This window comes from Aotus nancymaae, unplaced genomic scaffold (assembly GCF_030222135.1).
Source record: "Aotus nancymaae isolate 86718 unplaced genomic scaffold, 86718_ANA_hifiasm-v0.15.2.pri h1tg000041l, whole genome shotgun sequence".
Classification (NCBI taxonomy): Eukaryota; Metazoa; Chordata; class Mammalia; order Primates; family Aotidae; genus Aotus; species Aotus nancymaae.
In genome coordinates this window covers 43,342,173-43,362,573 of record NW_026988455.1, presented here as the reverse complement: position 1 = coordinate 43,362,573, position 20,401 = coordinate 43,342,173, and the positions used below count along the sequence as shown (strand labels likewise).

General features: G+C 41.4%; 1 protein-coding gene across 2 annotated transcripts in view; it reads right to left on the bottom strand.

Moving 5' to 3' along the window:
• Positions 1-20,401, bottom strand: part of APBA1 (amyloid beta precursor protein binding family A member 1) — a 222,954-nt gene that overhangs the window by 133,349 nt on the left and 69,204 nt on the right. Inside the window, exon 1 of one of the 2 annotated variants that reach the window (XM_064361675.1) lies at positions 11,576-11,848. The exons of the other annotated variant lie outside the window; for it this stretch is intronic. The gene's annotated coding sequence lies outside the window, so the exon portion shown is untranslated. Of the gene's footprint in view, positions 1-11,575; positions 11,849-20,401 lie in introns of those variants that run through there. 2 annotated transcript variants of the gene reach the window in all.

The following is a 20,401-nucleotide window of genomic DNA, read 5'->3' as shown; positions in this document are numbered from 1 at the left end:
GCACATTATGTTTACTTAATTTAAATATTTTAAATTAAAAAAAATCACTGTTTCTGAAAACACTCTTATTCATACTTTACAAAGATTGAGAAATCAATTACCTATCTTTGGGAATGTTATTATGCAGAAGTGTGGCCAGGGAGGATGTGGCAGATTTTACAGGAGCAGGAGCCCCCTTCCCTGGCCACCACTGGTGCCATCTCTGCTGTTCCCCTTCCAGTCTTAACAGTCCATCTTAGCACAGGAAGTCTGTCTGCAACAACAGTGTGTCTGCATTTTAACAAATGTAACTTTATCACAACTTCACAAATATAAGGACAGTGACTCTGCCTTTGTGGACACCGTTGTACCCAGCACCATGTTAGCACATATTAGGCACTAAACTGTTGTTGAACAGATGGATAAGAAACCTTGGGTTGTCAAAAACTGCTCTACAGAAAGCCATTCTTTTACTGAGTAAAAGAGGATTAGTGAATGGAGTTCCAGCAATAACCAAGTTCTAGTTCCTACAGAAATTTCAATGAGCTTTTTTTTTTTTAAGATAAATGAGTATAGCTTAAAACAAAAAACTCAAACCTTACTGAGACACCTCTGTTCATTAACACGTGATTCAACATTAAGGATCTCCCCAACCTTTAACTCTTCTGCCTGGGGCCAGCGTCAGCACCCTCTACTCTACATGTTGCAGCCTCACTGTGGTGACAATGCACACAGCCACATTTGTTCCTGGACTGCGTTGGGAGCAGTACTTTTTTTTCTAAGAATGTTGCTAATCCCCAAGCAAAACGGCATCATTATCAACAGAGGCTGCATAAAGGACACCATGTTCCCCAAGGTATCGGCTCTCATATATTCATTCGCTTTATGGGGACTTCAACTATAGGAGGAATGTCTGTATTTTTCTGTTTCACTTTTTAACCAGTCCAATTCCTCAATTAGAGTGAAGGCAGGAGCTACATTTTATACTCATCTATTTAATAGTAAAATGATGCTGTTACTAGCCCTGCGTTATTGTTGAGGACTTTGAGGTGATGAGAAATTATGTAATTTGGCCAAGGTCACACAGCTAGTAATGGAAGGGGTAGGGGAATCAAACTCAGGCACTCTGGCTTTTAAGCCAATGCTCTTAAGCATCTCACTGAAACCATCATGGTGCTCATAAAGGGGTCGGTAACAATAATGCATGTCGCTGGATTCTTGTAAACATGTTATAATTTAAATAAGATGGAAAGAGGAAAACAAATGGGTCAGGGAAGAGGAAGAAGAGGAGAGAAAACAGAAAGGCCAATTTGGAAGTAGATCTAATTTGATTCTTGCTCATTTTATCCCATTTTTCAAAAGCCACTTAGCCACAGGAGTGGTTTTTATAGCTGTGTACACACCTAACTGTATCAGTCAGCCTTTGACCCAGAGACGTGGTTATCTGTAGCCCCATATGGATTTTTTCCAACTTCCTTAAAAAAATATAGGCTTATCTGGCTGTAGGTACCATTCTCAAAATGCAAGTTCTAATTTAACAACAGACATTTACTGGGCAGCAAAGACAGCCAAGAACAAGTGAGGAGATGGGAAGCTGTGGTCTGTGTCCTTGAGGAAATCATTTTTAAATACCTGGATGGCACATTGGTGCTATTTTGCTTGCCAAACCTTGTTGATTGATTGCAGCTGCCACAAGCCCTCTGTCGAGGATTCAGAGCCTAAATCTGGGCTTCATGGGTGAGTGCTGTCATCCATGAGCAATGTCTGCCAAGGGCACAGAGGATGGGTGGTTTCAGGGTTAACACTGAGTATGTATTTAAATATTAATTGCTTTACTTCAAATCAAGCCCTAGCAACCTTCTTATTGCACAGAGCTTCACTGCACCAGCTTTTCCTCACCCTGCCTGAACTCAGGACAGAGGACAGACACTGAGAAAGGAAGATGGACTTTGCCTGAAGGGTAAAAATCAATATTCCAGTGGTGATGACCAACCCTCCTGGCCCATGTTAACAAATCCTATTAGCAGTGATTAGTACCTATTATACTGGCAAAGCCCTAAATTCCTCCTCATGGTGGTATAGCATTATCTGATTGGCTAGGATTTTTAGTGAAGTTCAACCACAGCACAGTTATTTTTTGCTGTAGGAAACTTGCTGACAGGCTTCCTTTGAAAAACCAAAAGCGTGAAATGCTTTTCACTCCATTGAACGGTGTTCCACATGACACATACTGATTGAGCCTAAAGAATCCTGTGGCTATATAAAGTAGCTTCAGCTCCCCACTACATAAACTTCACATATCCCTCTCTGTGTCACCTTGGCAGCTTGATTAGGTTGTTCTCAAGCAGCTAAAATGCAGACCCGTTAGTAGCTAAAGAGCTATCCCTAAACTGAACAGCTGAAATGCTTTTGAAGGCCCCTGATGGGTATTCTGACCTGGATCCATCTTTGCCATGCCTCTGTGAGCCTCTGATATCTTACATCATTTATAGTCAGTCATTTACTGAGCAGCAGGGGACACAGATCAAAGATGGCCCCAATCAGAGATACCACAGATACACCCCACAAATGGCATCATCTCCAGACACCCTTTTCTGGCATTGTAATTTACTGTTACATCTGACCTAAATCAAATTCCGGCTCAATATAGGCCACTTAAATGGTATCAGTCAAAGCAAGAGTGTCAAAATGCATTTTCCCCTCACCCTGCCCTGCAATTTCTTCACCTTGGGATTATATGTTTGCATGGCCACTGCTATTATTTCTGTTGCAAGTAAAAAGTAAGGTCAGCCTGTGAGATTCACTGAAAAAACATCCTTGACATTTACCTTAGTGCATCCAGAAATATTAGATCACTACACGTCTCTGAAGGTAGAAAAAAAAAGAAGTTCTGTCTCCTTTGGAAAAGTTACATAGTGCAAAGGGACAGATTATTTTGTGGGGGAAATACACTGCCTTCAGGTGTGTTTGCAGGGGCAGAGAGTCGACTGCATGAATCATGAACACTTCAAGGATTCGCATATTCTGTCTTTTGAACTTTGGCTTCAGGAGGACAAGAAGACAGAGACATGACCAACCTAGAACAGTATCGGCACACAGTAGGCACTCAATAAATATTTAATGAATGGAGGAAGGCCTCTGCAGGAAGAATATTCCCTACTGACAATGCCCTAGGGAATAAGCAGGGCATGGAGGAAGAACTATTGCACTGAGGAAGAGCAGATCTGAATTCAAATCCCACCTCGGTTACCTCCCAGCCCTGTGACCCTGGTCAAGTCACCTCAGCAGCTGAGCTGAGTTTTAGTCTTGAGGGTAATTTGAGGATAAGGACAAGGCCTGGCTTCCCTCTGAGACATTTTGTGAGGGCACACTGTGGAAGTTGAAGGCACTCTGTGAAAGAGTGACTGCAGCCCAGTATGGTCTAGTGGGTTGATAGAGTCCCAGATCCAAGGCCAATGTGTTAAGTGTCCTCGTGGGACTGCAATAGCTTTTCACAGGCAGATCAACTGTGCTGTTGCTGTGTTGATTCTTCCAAAAGGTCTGAGGTCCTTTTTTAGTGATTACCAAATTATTTACACAAGATGAAAAAGAGAAGCTACATTTTCAGGTGATAGATACACCTATTCTAAGTGCCTTTGGGCATCTAACCTAGCATGCAATATGTCAAGGTGAGCATAATTTGTTTTCTGATTTAAATGATCAGATACAAAATAAGATAAACAAACCGTGTTTTTTTATGATAAACATCATAAAACCATATTTTTTACCTATGATAAAGATCATAGGTAAGCTCCCCTTTTAGGCACTCCAGGCATCCAAACAAAGAAGTGAAATCTCACACTTTCCTACCTGCTTCTGCTGCAGGATGGGTCACTTTCTCCACCCTGGACAATTAGACAATGAGATAGTGATGCGATAGCCTATCAAACCAAACCACAGACAAAGGAATGTGCAAACTGGGTATTCTTGCAGATATTAGGCAAGTGGCCTGCTACTCTTTCCTTTGGTTCAATACTACTTCCCATTCCACTTCCCCAATTTCCTCTAACCTGGTACCTGCTCCTGATTCTGGCAAAATGGGGCAAATAACACTGATTTGTCCTGCTCTCTCCTTTGGAACCCTCTCTGCTTCTACCCTACTGGGTTTTTCTTCCCATTCAGGCTGTTTCCACTTCACCACCCTACCCACTCCTGGTGGCTCCTTTCTCTAATGGGGACTTATCCTTCCCCATTACCGACTCATTTCCTGCCTTAGCTTGTTTTCCCAGTTCCTTCTGCTATGAAAGTGAGAGAAGATCCATCAAGCTGGAAGCTGTCATGTTCACTTAGAACAAATCCTGTGTAGGCTCACTATGTATTTGCTGGGTGAGTAGATGAATGAATGAAACAAACAAATGAAGAAAAATACAACCAGCTTCGTAGGGTAAATGCATTGGACAGCAATCACTTGAGCATACCCTTAGAATGACCCTGCATGGAAGCTGTATCTGAATGTGTGGTCTGAGATAGGGAATCTGGCATGGCCAACCCAGAATTTTGTTCCTTGTCTATGAGGAACATCTGAGTCCCCAGGCTGTCTTGCAGAACACGGGCAGTACAGGGGATTGAGACCCTGAGATTTGGATTAAATTAAGGTAGGCAGGTGGAGGTCATTAGGGAGAAGGTGTTAAGTGGAAATGCTGTATAGACTGCATGCTGTTTGCAAGCATTGTGGCTTTCCCGGCCTGTTCACCACCACTGTTGGTTACCTTGTCCAGCCCACCACCACCAGACTGTGTCCCCCATATGTGAGCCCCTAAAATACCCCAGGTCTCCTTTGCTGGCTCTGGGTCTCTTCTTTAGCCCCTCTTGAAACCTAGTGCCTTCCCTATTGAGGTTAATAGGGGTTGGACACCACAAGCCTGTACAGAAATCCTGAGTATTCATGGCTGTGACAACTGGGACTTACCTTAAAGCTATTACTGCACCACAAAATTACCTGTCAGCAGTCAGACACTGTTCTTAAGAATTCTATCTTAAGCTCTTGTATCTCAAATAATTATGCTAAAATGATGTTATTAGAGCTAACTCAAGAAAATTATTCAGCAAATGAATGGGATTTAAAATTTAAAAATCATCTTAAAAGAGATTTCTAATTATATAATTTAAAAAATTACCAGTTTCTACCCTAACCATGCCCTGCATTTCATGAGAAGCCTTAGATAGCAGCAGTTTTCATGGTTGACCTCCTCTACCCCAACGAGGGATCTTGTGATATTGAGAAATCATTGAAAGCTCTGGCTTTGTAGCATGCACGAGCCAGCTGGGGGACCCCAGGCAAGTCCTTAGCCTCCCAGGCTTCTGTCTCTTCATCACTTGCATGTGGATAATGGTACCTAATGTGAAGGGATGTGATGAGGATTCAAGGGTATAATCCATGTAAAGTGTTTAGCACAGTGTCCAGCACATAGTGAGTGCAGAATAAATGCCAGCCATTTTCTTTCTATGTGTAAATGCTTTTCTATCAGGCCAACTGAGGAGTGGCTAAGATCCGTAATTTCTCCAGCTGTGAGCCACATTCCCTTCTTGTGTGATTCAAAATAAACTTCATGTCTCTGGCTTCAGTTCTTCCCTCCCAATCTCTATCAGTGAAAGAAAATATTGATCAATCCCAAATAAAAATATAATGAGATCGATATGTATGTTTCCATCCATACATGTACATCTCCATATATGTGTGTGTATGTGTGTGTGTGTATGAAGTATATTTATCATGCTGTCTCATCTACAAGACTGTGAGTTCCTAGAGGGTGGTAGTGGATGAAAAAGGCTAACATTTGTTGACTGCTTTAAGTGTTTTGCCTGTATTCACTCATTATATCCTCACAGGAAGCCTATGAAGCAGTCAATATATCTTATTTATCCTCTATTCACTCAATAAATGAAGACATAAGTGATGTTTACTAATATACCTTTATAAGCTGTATAGTCTGATACTAAGGATGCTCCCAGATCCTTTACTTATCAGCAGTATGACCTTAGGCAAGTTATTTAACCTATCTGTGCTCTCCATAGGCAAAATGGGAAGAAGAATAATGCCACATGCAACTATTAAAAAGATGAGTTGATATACGAAAAATGCTTAGAATAGTGCAAGTACAGAGTGAGCATTCAGTAAATTATAGCAAACTTTAACACAGGTCCACTTTAAAGGGGAAAATAATGCCCTTTCAATGAAGTAAAATCCATCCCGCTGATTATAAACACAAACAAGCAAAGCTTATATTTTTTGTAGGAAAATGAGAAGGGTCAAAGTTTGAACTGACATAAAAATCTGAATTACTCTTAGAGTGACTAACAAAGGAATGATCATTTCATTATGTCCAGGATGAATTAGTCATAATTTGCCTACCATATCCAGAGAAACCTTTTGATTACTTAGCATAAACCCATGAATTATCTCATTTGGGTATACCATGTCTGTGGACAGATTAGAGTTAGACAAGCCCATAAGAATGGAATGTTCACTTGCTTATTCATTTATTCACATTTGTTCACTCAACAAACATGCTGAGCATCTACTATGTGACAGACACTGGTCTTGGCACTTGGAACCCCATAGTGAACAAAACAAAGACACTGCACTTGGGCAGCTGGCAATCCCTTTAGGTGATGTAGACAACAAATAAATACATAATATGTCAGGTAGTGAAAATATCATATCTAATTAGGAAATTTGCATTTGAAAAATTATCTGCTCCTTAAAATACTAAGAGCAGAGGGGAAAGACTTAGAGACTAAAAAAGTTGCTGAACCACAATAATCTGTAAGGTGAGTTAACTCAGCTACTGACCCCAAACCTCTGCCAGAATCCTCTAAATGATAACAGAAGAGATGAAGAGAAGAGCCTGAGGCTCAAGGAAAGGGGTGTGTGCCCGCTTCCTTCATTCTTGCCAAGGCCGAAGGCTGGCCTAGCCCAGTGTGCCTTGGAGAGAAGGGGAGTGCCTTACGGGCCAAAGCTGTGGCTTTGAGTCCCAGCTTCTGCATCTCTCCCGTGGTTCAGCGGCACCATCTGACTTCAGCTGCAGGCTCGGCCCACCCAGGTCCGCACAACTCAGCCTGACCTGCTGCTGATGGGATTTCTGGAGCTCTGGTCTAACATCCAGGGCCCAGTGTTCAGACCCCCTTGACTGTTTCTGATCTGTACTCATGCTATGAAAAGTGTACTCTTTCCCTGTTCATAAGACTTGGATCCCAAGCAGTGACTCATTTCTGATGGTGGAATTTCTATTTATTCCCTGTACCAAAGCTCATTCTTGTCACCTGCTGAGCATTCCTGTACTCCCAGGACTTGGGACCATCTGCCTTTCTCCTGCTTATCTCATCCCCAAAACCCAAATCCAGCCTCTCATATAGCCCTGAGGTGGGCTCTGCTACCTGCTGGCAACCTGTCTCAGCATTTTTACGTTGAGCCTTATTCTAGACTGCCCACTGACGTATATGCCTACCTCATCACTTCATGATGAAACCTGTTGCAATGACCACTTGTCTGGCCCATGGGTTTTATTCTGCTGTCATAGAACTCCTGAACCCTTACTGCAAGCTGCTCAACAGGACTTCTGCTGGGCCAAGCAGCTAGAGCCATCACTCAACACCCATCCATACATCATGACCACTATAAAAACAGATCAGTATGCTTCTAGGGCTTGACCTTTACAGCAGCTAACTCTATGTGCTGAATGTTGTGTCCAGACTGACAACTGGAGTCTTCCTTCCCCTTCCTGTGTAGAAGCAGCCCAGAATCAGATCTCCCTATATTACGCTGTGATCATTTGTACATCGATTATCAAAATTTCTATTTTTGATACGTAGTTGAGGCTGAACCTAACAGAAGGCTGGCACATCATGGCCTCAACACATATTTGTTGAGTGACCATAACTCAACCACAGGTGGCCTCCAGTTGACTGACCACTAGGGTTTTTTTTTTCATTCAGCCCATACCTGAGCTGAAATCATGATAAACTGGCTCTTGGGCAGGGGATTTTAAAGCCAGCCTCTTTGTGGAGCATCCTTTATTTTCTTTCTCTAGCCACAATTTGATGCTCTCATGAGGGCACTGCTTCCCTTATAAGGGTCTCAAGTGGTGGTGGTTTCTTTATACAGCCCTTATTTTCCTGGACCAGGAGGAACAATTGGTGTCTTCCTTACATCTCAATGCTGCTTCCAGATCATCCTCTCCTTGTTGCCTAAAACCCCTTCAAGCTGTTCCAGCCATCCAGCAATCTCTGACTCACTTAACTTCATTCCTTGGGTCCTGGACCCCTCCTTGCCATTATAATTCTGGATGATTTCAACATGCATATAGATGATCCTACTACCACATGCCTCTAAGTTCATTGAATTCTTTCTTCTCCTTTGATGATCTTGTTCTCACCTTACTTCAGCCACTCAGTCTTACCCTTAGCCTTATCATAAGCTATAACTGCATTATCCAAGAAGTCTGCAGAGGTGAGATATATAAGGGAAGACCTTGCTGCCCGTTACAACTAACAACACAAAATAAATATTTTTTACTAGAATAAAGCCACTTAGCCCTCTACTTAGTCAAGAAAAAATTCAGCCTAAAGTATGACAAAGCAAAGAACCAATAGTTTCTATGTACTTTAAAAAATAGTTTGGCTGTATAATATGCTTCTGGTAGAGACCATTGATGCTAGAATTAACTCAAGAAGAAAATGTGGTCCATTGATCAGAGTGTTTAGAATTGTGTATTGTTGGTTGATAAATCTTATATGCTGCTGTAGTGAATATTTTTGTTTGTCTGTTTTTCCACTGGCATCCATTCATTCTACTTCCCATAAGACTTTTTTAAAGCTGCATCCCTTTCCCAGTCTTGATCCACCATGGTTCAATTGCCTCCCTATCCCCCAAATTCAGGGATGGAGAACACAAGAGTGGTCCCAGGTAATCAACGGGTCACATTCCTTTCATCATAGTAATTGGTTCTATCAGAGTCTAGAAGACTTATTCTGGGTTTCCAGGAAAGAGTCTCATTGTTTATTTACCACTGTATGTCAAGATGTGGAACTTCTGATCCATCTGACATCAGCAAGAGGAGAACCTATCTGAGTGTGGCCAAACTAAAAGTGAATCCAGAGTTGGACAGAGAAAAACTGGAGCTTGGTGTCATTGGCATATCTGAAAGTTACACACTTGGACTTTCACTTACATGAGCTGTGGAAGTCAAATATGTGTTTTCCACACTGTTTCATATTCCTGACCACATTAGAAAATGACATTTCTTAGCATCCCTTGCAGGTAGGTTGGGTTTATGAGACTGAACTCTGGCCAAAGAAATCTGAGTAGAAGTGATGTAAACCACTTCCAAGCGTTCTCCAAAACCATTCAATGAGATTCTCCAGTACTTCCCCAACACCCACTTTTGGTAGCACCCTTGGAGATGTTCCAGAAAAAATAAAAGAGTGTACTGTGATATTGGCCAGGTGTGGTGGCTCATACCTGTAATTCCAGAACTTTGGGAGGCTGAGGCAGCTGGATCATTTGAAGCCAGGAGTTTGAGATCAGCCTGACAAACATGATAAAATCATCTCTACTAAAAGTATAAAACATTAGCTGAGTATGATGGCAGGTACCTGTAATATCAGCTACTCAGGAGACTGAGGCAAGAGAATCGCTTGAACCTGGAGACAGAGGTTGCAGTGAGCCGAAATTGTGCCACTGCACTCCAGCCTGGGAGACAAAGCAAGACTCCATCTCAAAAAAAAAAAAAAAGAAAACAAAACAAAAAAACTGGGTGGTAGGTGAGGTGAAAGAAGCAGTGTCAGGGAAGAGTTCTTTGTGGGAATGACATTTGAACAAATACCTGATTTGCAAAGGCAAGCAAGTAATGAAGCCACTGGGGAGAAAGAAAGAATGTTTCCATTAGATGAAATATCTAGTGCAAAGGCCCTGAGGTAAGAAAGGGGTTGGCATATTGGAGAAACAGAAAGGGGACAGTGTCATTAATAAAGCTTACTGACAGTGGGAGAATGAAAGAGCTACAAATGAAAGGCAACAGACAATGATGCCTTAGATCAGAGTAGTAGCAGCAGAGATGGAAGAGAAATAGGCGAATTTATATTTTTTTAGAAGCAGCAAAGACAAAACTTGTTTGTTGGTTGGAAATTAAGGAAAAGAAAAAGGGAGGACATCAATGGTGTCCCCTGAGTCTCTGGCTTTAGCAATAACATGGTGATGCCATTTAATCAGTTGTAAGATGAGGAAAAAAAAAACAGTTTAGAGAGGAAAATAATCAGCACTTCCATTTTTTTGACAGGTTAAGTTTGATCTGCTTGTTAAAGATCCATGTGAAGATGTCAGCATACACATCAGAGCTTACAAGTCAGAGCTTAGTTCCTCCATATCACAATGATGATCATTATTATGGCAACTAATATTAACTGAGCATGTATCATATGTCAGGTATTATGCTAGGAGCTTTACATAGATTATCTCATTGAATCTCAGCACATCCCTGTAACTAGTGCCCTCAATTTACAGATGAAATTGAAGCGCATACTTCCTTGCCAACATTAACATGGCTACTAAGAAAATAAGTAGTACAGTTCTACCTTATACGGCATGAGACCTTGCTCCCTATAAGGTGCTTGAGGGGAAGAATAGTATCTTCTCATGCTTTTGTTTTTGTTTTTGTTTTGTTTGCTTTTGAAACAGGGTCTGGCTCTGTTGCCCAGGCTGGAGTGCAGTGGCACAATCTCAGCTCACTGTAGTCTTCGCCTCCCAGAATCAAGCCATCCTCCCACCTCAGCCTCCTGCGTAGCTGGGACTCTAGGCATGTACCTCCATGACCGGCTAATGTGTGTATTTTTTTTATATAGAGATGGGGTTTTACCATGTTGCACAGGCTGGTCTCAAACTCCTGGGCTCAAGTGATCCACCCACCTTGGCCTCCCAAAGTGCTGGGCCTACGGGCATGAGCCACTGCTCCTAGCCGTTCTCATTCTTTACATCCTCAAAGCACTTAGCAGAATGCTTTGTAATTAGAAGATAATCAGTCGATGTTGCTTGATTTCACTGCTCATGGGAAAAGACCAAATGACGTGATACTAGGCCCAGACGGAGAAGGCATCCACTCTAGTTCTGCTTTCTCTGCTCTTTCCATGTAGCAAGGGGTTTCTGACCCATGGGCTCCCCTTCCTCTCTCACAGCCACTTAAAGCACTATACAGAGGGATGGTGCAGTATGTCATAATAAGATTTGGAGCATGAAATCAGCAGAAACAAGGAAGAGTAGGGGTCTCAGTACTCAGCTTTCATTCAGTATCTCATTTAGCCCACGGTTTTCAACTGGGTCTTTCAGGTTATTGGTGTAGTCTTTAGTGTATTAAAGCCAAAACTCATTCTGTGCCCTGCTCCCTCTTCAATTCAGGTAGCTTTCAAAACAAGCTGAAATCATAAGCAGGAAGATTTGAGATCCTGACTGAGTCAGATTCAAACAATTTAAACTGGGATTGGCTTTTCTATTTCTCTCTGGCCAAGCATTTTAGGTCAATCTTCTACTTGATGAAATAGAACAAGAATAATTCAAAATACTCACTGTATATTCCACCTGCAATTTTAAGAGGAAAAAATGTTACTGAATTAAAGGTGAAGCCCCTTCTGCTTCTCCATGGAGGAGCACGAGGACTTGGTTGGTAGTGGAGCACAGCAGGTGGGGCTCACGCCGCTCCTCTTCTGGGCTGCTCTTTTTGCTCTCCTTCCCGAAAGTCACCCTTGCCAGTCCTTTAAACCTCAGCTCCAACGGCACCTGCTTCAGCACTCCTAGGATGTTCCACGTGCTCTTCCTCTGAGTTTCTATCCTTGTGCTCATTCCTCTCTTCGTTAAAAAAAAATAACAACATGTACTATCAATGTTTCTCCCTCCCTCTCTCCCTCCCAGACTATGAGCTACTCAAGGGGCGGGAACATGCCTTACCCATTTTAGAAACCCCAGGGCTTAGCCTAGTTCCTGGCAGATCCAGCGAGGTTCAAATAAATAGCTGTTGAATTGAATGGTGAACAGAGTAGCATTGTGTTAGGCGGAGGAAACAGTATCCTGTAGACATGGGAGACTTTGGTTCTCGTCCTGGCTTTGGGCCGGCTCCTTATGTGCTGCAGGGTAAGCCCCTTACCCCCTCTGGGTCTTTTTGTTCATCAGCCAAAATAATGAGGCTGGACCAGCTAGCTCTGGAGGTCTCGCAGCTCTGGCAATAAGTGATCTGTGAGTGCAGATGGGAAAGCAGCTGAGGATAATGCATTCACGCGGGCTGGCTCTCCAAGGCATTCACCATTAATCATAATTCTCCAATCTGACAAAATCCCTCCCCAAACTATCTCAAAAGGATGCTGCACACAATGAAGGAGAAATAATCAACCTCAATTTCCAGACAGAGAACAGTGCTCTAATGCCCACGAATCGTGTTAGTCTTTTTTTCTGGCCATGTGTATACACGGTGCTTCCCCTGGCTTCTCACTCCCAGCTTCACCAGGGTGGGGGTGGGCAGGACATGGCTGGGTACCCAGCAACAGTGGGTTTCTGCTCTCTGGCATGCACTGCAGACAGCTAAATGGCATAGAGAATATGTTGCATGTTTTAATCTTTAGTTCGGGTTCCAAACTCAACTTTAAAACCAAAGTCCTAAGAAAGCTGAGGTCTTTCTGCTGAAAGTTTTCTGCCAAGTGCAAATCTGAATAGACCCGTGAAGAAAATCCTTTCCGATCGTTGCCATGACTCCAAGAGGTCCCCCATACCATGGTCCCAAACTGTGAGAGGAGGTAAAAAACTGTATGTGATGCTTCCCTCCTGAAGCTGAGGCAAGGCGGCCAAGGGAGGAAAGAGGCACTGTCTATGAGGCCCCATTTTTTAAAATGCTTTCAAGGCAGAACTTCTGATGTGAAGTCCTGATGATGTTCAGTTAATTGCATTTCCCTCCTCTCTCCAGGTGCCTCTTTTCCCTTGCTCTTTAGTTCTCTGACTTTTCTGAATCTAGCCTTCCCCTGTGGGTTCCTGAATCCACAATCAATACAAAGCTCTTCCAGTGGAGTAACAGTTTATACTTTCAAATACAGATGGCTGACAAATATTCTTAAATATCTTAATGTATAAGGTGTCCAGTCTTTCAATTAAGTACATACCTGAAAGCCAAGAACCATGTCTGCCACTTCTTTTGAATGCTTAACATAGAAGCTTGTCAACAATATGAAGGGAACAAAATCCTCTTTGATGAGAGTTAAGTTAAAGACTAAAAATGTAGGGGAACACTCTGCCTCAGCCTCTAACAACCTGATGGCAGGACACAAATCCTTTCCTGGAGATTGCATTTCTTTTTATCTTTTTTTGAGATTGAGTCTGTCTCCCAGGCTGGAGTGCTGCTGTGGTGCGATCTCAGCTCACTACAACCTCTGCCTCCTAGGTTCAAGTGATTCTCCTGCCTCAGCCTCCCAAGTAGCTGGGACCACAGGCACCCGCCACCACACCTGGCTAATTCCTTATATTTTTAGTAGAGACCAGGTTTCATCCTGTTAGCCAAGATGGTCTCGATCTCTTGAACTTGTGATCTGCCATCCTTTGCCTCCCAAAGTGCTGGGGTTACAGGTGTGAGCCACTGCGCCCAGCTGAGACAGCACTTCTTACTGGCCAAGAGAAGGCACCAAGCAGGCACCAGAGGAATCTGGGAACAGATTTTAGCAACTTCCCTCATTCTCCTGCCTTTTAAAACTCTTTAACTGTTCTCTCTTTTGTCTTGTCACTATGTAGGATTTATAGCTTGGTTAAAATTCTACTAAAGCAAGACCCCTAAGCCACTGCCTTGAGAGAGAATTCTTTTGAACAGAGGCCTTTCCCATGTGATGGGTAAAGTGCATGTTAACAAACTTTTGCATGCTTTTCTTTTGTTAACCTGATTTTTGTTTTCAGAAAAGTGTCTCAGCTAGGAATCTTAAAAAAAGGAAAAAAAATCTGTTTTCTCCCCTAAATACATGTCCAATGCCAACAGGTCAGGTTTTTAAGACATCCTTGTTTCCTAAGCTGACTTTGATAGGATGGGCCCTTTTACTCACAATGACTGGTCCTCTCCTTACTTATCATTGCTGAAATCTATTTAACTGGGTTATGTTTTCTTGCTTGTATAATAAAAGTGGTTTTTTTCCTACAGATACTTTCATCATTTTCAATAATTAGAAAGTCCTTTACTTAAATTACCCTTATTAGAATGCTGAACAGGAAACTGAAGTCCCTCCATATCTTAGAGTTACAATATTTTATGATGTCTTCATTCTTATGGATCACAAAGCTCATCGTTTCTGTACCAAAGGAAGTGTTTTCTGGACCAGAAGCAGTGGCTCTACTTGTGATTCCAGTGCTTTGGGAGGGTAACGCAGGAGGCTCGCTTAAGCCAGGAGTTTGAAACCAGCCTGGGTAACAGAGTGAGATGCTGTCTCTATAAAAAATTTAAAAATTAGCAGGGTATGGTGTTGAGTCCCTGTAGTTCTAGCTACTTGGGAGGCTGAGATGGGTGGATCCCTTGAGCCAGGAGTTCAAAATTAAAGTGAGCTATGATCACGCCACTACATTCCAGTCTGGGCAGCAGAGCAAGATCCCTATCTCTCTAAAAATAAAAAAATAAATAAATAAATGTTTTAAAAGTAAGTGGTTTCTGACAAGATCTGATGGTTGTATAAACGACAATCTTTCCTGCTCTCTCATGTGCTCACTCTTCTCTTGACTGCCACCATGTAAGACATGCCTGCTTCCCTTTCTACCATGATTGTAAGTTTACTGGGGCCTCCTCAGCCATGCAGAACTGTGAGTCAACTAAACCTCTTTTCTTTATTTGAAAAAACAAAAAAGGAAGTAATTTCTTATATAAGCTTTTCTTCATATCATTAGAAATAAAATTTTCCTGAACCTGAAAACTGAACTGTAAACATGACTGAATACATTATAGGAACTGAGGTTTTCTATATACATAGGAATGTTATATCATTTTACCAAATTACATGAGGTAAAATGATAAAAGCTTCTGCAATAAGGCAGTATTATAAAATGCCATATAAGAAACTTGCTATTCATTCAAATATTGCAAAGTAATTATCACTGTTAGAAGACTCTAACCTTTGGCTCTACAGTGTCTATACCTCATTCTATCATATTTTCCAAAGATAATGCTTTTAAAATACAAAGCCAAAAGTTGCATTTCAGTTACATTTTAAAAACTTACCCTTTGAAAGTCAAACAACAAACTGTATTTCTTCTTATCAGAATATTTGGCGGCTGATATAAATGCACCTGTGCTTATCTGTGTCTAGTTATTTATAATCTCTGGGAAACATGACACTTTTACTTCTAGAATTGGTTTTTAAATCAGCAATCACAATATCATGCATATATGATATGGGGTTGCTTTGACAGGAAAAATGAAATGTGTGATATCTCACTTGCTTAGACCTCATCCAATCATAACTGAAAAGATATTCAAAGAATTATAACCATAAGAATTATCAAACAACCATCAACAAGGGGCCAAAAGAACATGAAGGAGACCCTGAGGCAGTGAGAGCTGAGGTTCATCTGTAAGCAGAAAACAGATGTAATATGTGGCTCAGGAAATTACAGGAGGTTAAAGTTGCCAGCACATGCCTGAAGCACAAGTATTATTTTTATGCACCAGTTTAGAAAACGATGAAGCAGAAAACAAAGCTTTGACCATTTGCTGAAAGGAACTTTCAAGTGAGGTCAATTCTTTCACACTCTCATTGATGCCAATGAAAGCCAAAGTAGATAAGAGGTCCAGGATTAAAACAAAATTAAGCAAATACTCAAAATCACTTTTCAAAAAGGAAATCTTTTCTCAGTGTTTTTCATCCCTGAAGGATTATTTGTGAAATTTGTTCAGTGAAGCTCTCTTAAGTGACTGCCCTTAAATGACTCTTGTGACATTGATTACTCAACTTCTATTTGACTTTCTATAGATTCCAAGTTGGACTGAATGTGTTTTTATTACATTTGAACAACAGCAGAGGTGTTGGATCTTCTGATGTTATATGCCACAGGTTTTCTTTATTCATGTTGGGAACAAGTCTTGGCTCTTTCCTCTTTTTGGCTTATCATATCCCTGAATTAGGCCACAGGCTCTGGGTCTTCCTGCTGGTTCTGCCCATCTTTTCCCCTTGTGAACAGGCTCTGGGACCATCTATGTCATACATGGCTGCAGTAACAGACAAGAACCATGCTGCTCAAACTTCTATGCATCTAAAATCACGGAGTTAGGGGATGTCTTTAAAATGCAGATTATGATGCAGTAGGTTTTGGTAGGGACCAAGAGTCTGCCAGGTGTCACTGATGCTGCTGTTCTGCACACCAGACTTGAGTGACAAGAAGCCCGGCTGTTTAATTAAATTTTGGGCCCCAGTCTCCTCTGGTGAGCCAACATGTCAAACCAGCTCTTGGACAAACAGTCCTCCTTATCTATCCAGGTTACTATCTCTCATGAAACAGGTGATCAGAAGAAAGGTAAACTAAGGATTGTGAAGAGAATCAGGGAGTGAGAGAAGAGAAGGATGATATAAAATTTGGATGACATTATGGAGGAAGGGTGGTTGTGGTGAATATCAATATCCTTGGGCATAATATGATCATACGATTACAAGTGGTGATTATAATAATATATATTAACAACCTGAGGATTCCTGGTAAGAATATGAACAAAACCCTAACAGAAAAGGTTCACGTGACTGACAGCCTAAAGAGTTCTGAAATGCTTTCCATTTAACATTTGCAATTCTTTTCTGATGAGCAGTCATTACCCAAACCAATTATATAACACTTTCTGGTGAAGAAGTGATAGTTAAGAATAATATTTGGAGTCTGATAAGAGGCCAGAATAATGATTTGCTGTTACTAGTGTTACCAAACCTCTCTGGACATAAATTTTCTCACTTGTCAAATGAGATATTAACAGTTACAATGTAATTGTATGAATTAAATGAGAAATGTGCTATGAAGTACTTGATACAAAGGTTGGCACAAAGTAAACTGTCAATTCATGAAAACTATTATAAATATTATTCTAAACAAAATACAGGTTCTACATACATGTATTGTTATAGTTAGTTCACTTTTGAGGTAATGATACTGCCAATGAAGAGATGAAAAACTAAGACTCAAATAAACTTTATATGAAAGCTGCCCCTGAGTGCCTGGGTAATGTCTGTAATATTGCCGCCTGGTCTGAAGCCTAATGCTAACATCAAGGAGTCAATAAGTCAAAGAAATACTTGATATTGAATATTTTCAATCTCCTTTGATTTATCTTCTAGTTTAGTTTCCATGGGAATCTGTGCTTAGGGGCAATATCGAAAGCATACTGAAGAAAATCCACCTAGTTCCCAACGTGCACTTTCCTGCTTATTAATGGAATCATAGTTGACAGAATGGCACAGATCTCTGAGATTGTCTATCCCACACTGTTCTCTATGGCTTGGGACTATGTCACTCTTCAAGAAATATTCTAGTGGATCTCTAACTCATATACAATTTTATATCCATTACTGTCAATCTGAGAGTGGCTCCATGTCTCCCATGAAGAAAAGGCAATGATCTTCGTGGTAACTGTTTCGTTTTGTACTCAAGGATAGGACTTTTTTGTTTATTTATGGGCTCACAGATGATTTTCAGATGTTTGAAGTTGCTTAATCTAGCTATATACACAGTGAGGCTAAATACCCTGGATCCCCTGGGATGGTGGTAAATGACAGTAGCAGGATGCGTAAGGAGACACCCAGAGGGAGCTCAACAATTATAGTAATTACAGTCTGAGGGGCGGCTCTTTCAGGACCTAAGCTCTAAGCTCTGGAAGAGACCTTCAGGTCAGGCACACCAGTTTTTAAACTGTGTTCAAACTGTGTTCTATAGCAATTCACAATCAGATGCTTCAGAGGGGAGGGAAAGATGAACAAATTGGACTCTGGACACCCCCACCCAATCAGAGTGACTTCTTTATTGTTTTGTTTTTTGCACCCCCCACCCCACCTTTTTGGAGACAAGGTCTCGCTCTATCATTCAGGCTGGTGTGCAGTGGCATGATCATAGCTCACTGTAACCTTTAACTCTTTGGCTCAAGGGATCTTCCCATTTCAGCCTCCCAAGTAGCTAGTACTACAGGCATGCACAGCCACATCCTGCTAATTTTTAAATTTTTTGTAGAGATAGTCTTGCTATGTTGCCCATGCTGGCATTGAACTCCTGGGCTCAAGTAATCCCCTGCCTTGATCTCCCAAATCCCTGGGATTATAGGTGTGAGCCACTGTGCCTGGCACTTTTTATCTATTTATATGTTGGGATTCTGCTGATATTTTTCATTTAAAAAAGTTCCACCGATGTGGAACTTTTATTCTTTTCAGGCATCTAAATCCCTTCATCTGATTTATCTGTGTATTCGTTATGATGAGATTTAGCTACAAGTAACCAAGACACAAACTCATGGTGAATGAACAAGATATATGTTTATTTCTCTTTTATATAAAAATCCAGATTATGGCTAGTGCAATAGTGCCAGTTCTATGGGACCAGACAGCTTATCTTTGCATCCAAGCTGAAACTCCAGCCATCACAACCATGTTCCAACCATGTTACTAATAGAAAGAAGGGTGCACACCATCCTTTAAGAAGACACCCCTCTCCTCCATAGATGCTGCCTTCTGTTTGCATTTCATTGACTAGCACTTTGTTGTGTTGACTACATATAGCTGCAAGCAGGGGAAGGGAAATGCAACCTTCCCTATTCTGGTGCCACATGTCCAACTAAATATTGGGAATTCTATAAATCTAGAAGCAGAGGGCAGATACTAAAGGACATGAGCTATCTTCTGTTGCAATCTGTCTTCAGCTCAGTCAACTGGTTGAAGGCTTGGAGTATCTGATTTTCTAAATAGATCTTCCTAAAACTAGCAGATTAGAAGAGGATGTGAAGATACCTTGAAAAGTGACAGCTGAAACGGCAGCAGCTGTTGAATTACATGCAGCAGCTTTCAGCCAGTTAGTGGGAGCACAAATCAATATTTACAGTGCAACACAGACCTTGGTCATGGAGGAAAGATTAAATTGTTTGGACATTCTGCTTGAGGTTGAAAGGACTGACACATTACAGAAAGAAAAGTTTTAAAAGACATTTAAAGTTGTAAGCTTTATCAACTGAGAAATCTACTTTACACAGCACACCTCACTCAGGATCAGCAGGTAATTGAGGGGTGCAGCCCTTGCTTGAGTCTCTCTGGGTCCCCAGTAGACTCTCTAAGGTGACGGAGGAGGGGGGTGAAAGGAAGCAGAGAGAATGTGGCTCTCCTCTAGGTCCCTGCATCTTGAACAGCACCTGTATCTACTGAATGAATACGCAGATGAGGATGGGGGCTCAAGACCCAGCTCTGCCTAAGGGGCTACAAGAGGACAAGGTTTTGTAGGAATAGGAAGCAAGATCCATCTGTGGGGAGAGGGAAAAGGTGTCCAGACCAGCCCTGGGCCTGGAATACACCAGGAAATGGGTTTCAAGTTATAGTGCACCATGAGGAAGACTCTAGAAAGTTCAAAGAGCAAGCTTTCTAACTTGATTTTGTTTTCAAGTGCTTTCTTTAGTTTATATTCCATTCATTTTCAGGGTTATTTTTACTGCATTTTATAACTGTTTCAAAGTCTCTTCAAAAATGAATCTAAATCAGTCACAAAAGGACAAATACTGTATGATTCCACCTATATGAGGAAGCTGGAGTAGTCAAATTTATAAAGCAGAAAGTAGAATTGGTGGTTGCCAGGGGCTAGGAGGAGAGGGCAAGGGGAAGCTGTTTAATGAGTTTGGAGTTTCAAGGTTATAAGATGAAGAGGGCTGAGGTCAGATGGTGCTGATGGTTGCACAACAATGTGAGCTGTGCAGCTAATAATGGCTAAAATGATAAATTTTATATTACATATTTTTACCTCAATTTTAAAAACAGGTCTAAATTTTAATTGCATACATTATAGAACTGCATTTCATTCCAAATGTCAATATTTGAAAAGGTCTTTTAGTCATTGCCTTTAACAACACTGCAAATACTAGAAATGGTTTCAAGCATTTTTTACAACTCACCCACAACAGTCAGTGTTCCCTCTGGGTCCTCAATGGGACCCAGGAGTTCCCACAATGTCCCAGGTGCTGTTCCTAACTGACTCACCAAACCAATTTCAAATTGTTTGGTAACACACTCCCACATATTCCCCCCAATGCCAAACCACTTACCAGCACATTTAAACCAGCTTGCCAAAGTTTGATAATTCAAAAATTAATAATTCATCAACCTGGTATCTACCGAAGGAGAGATTACAGAGATTTCATCAAAATTCTCTGAAACAGTG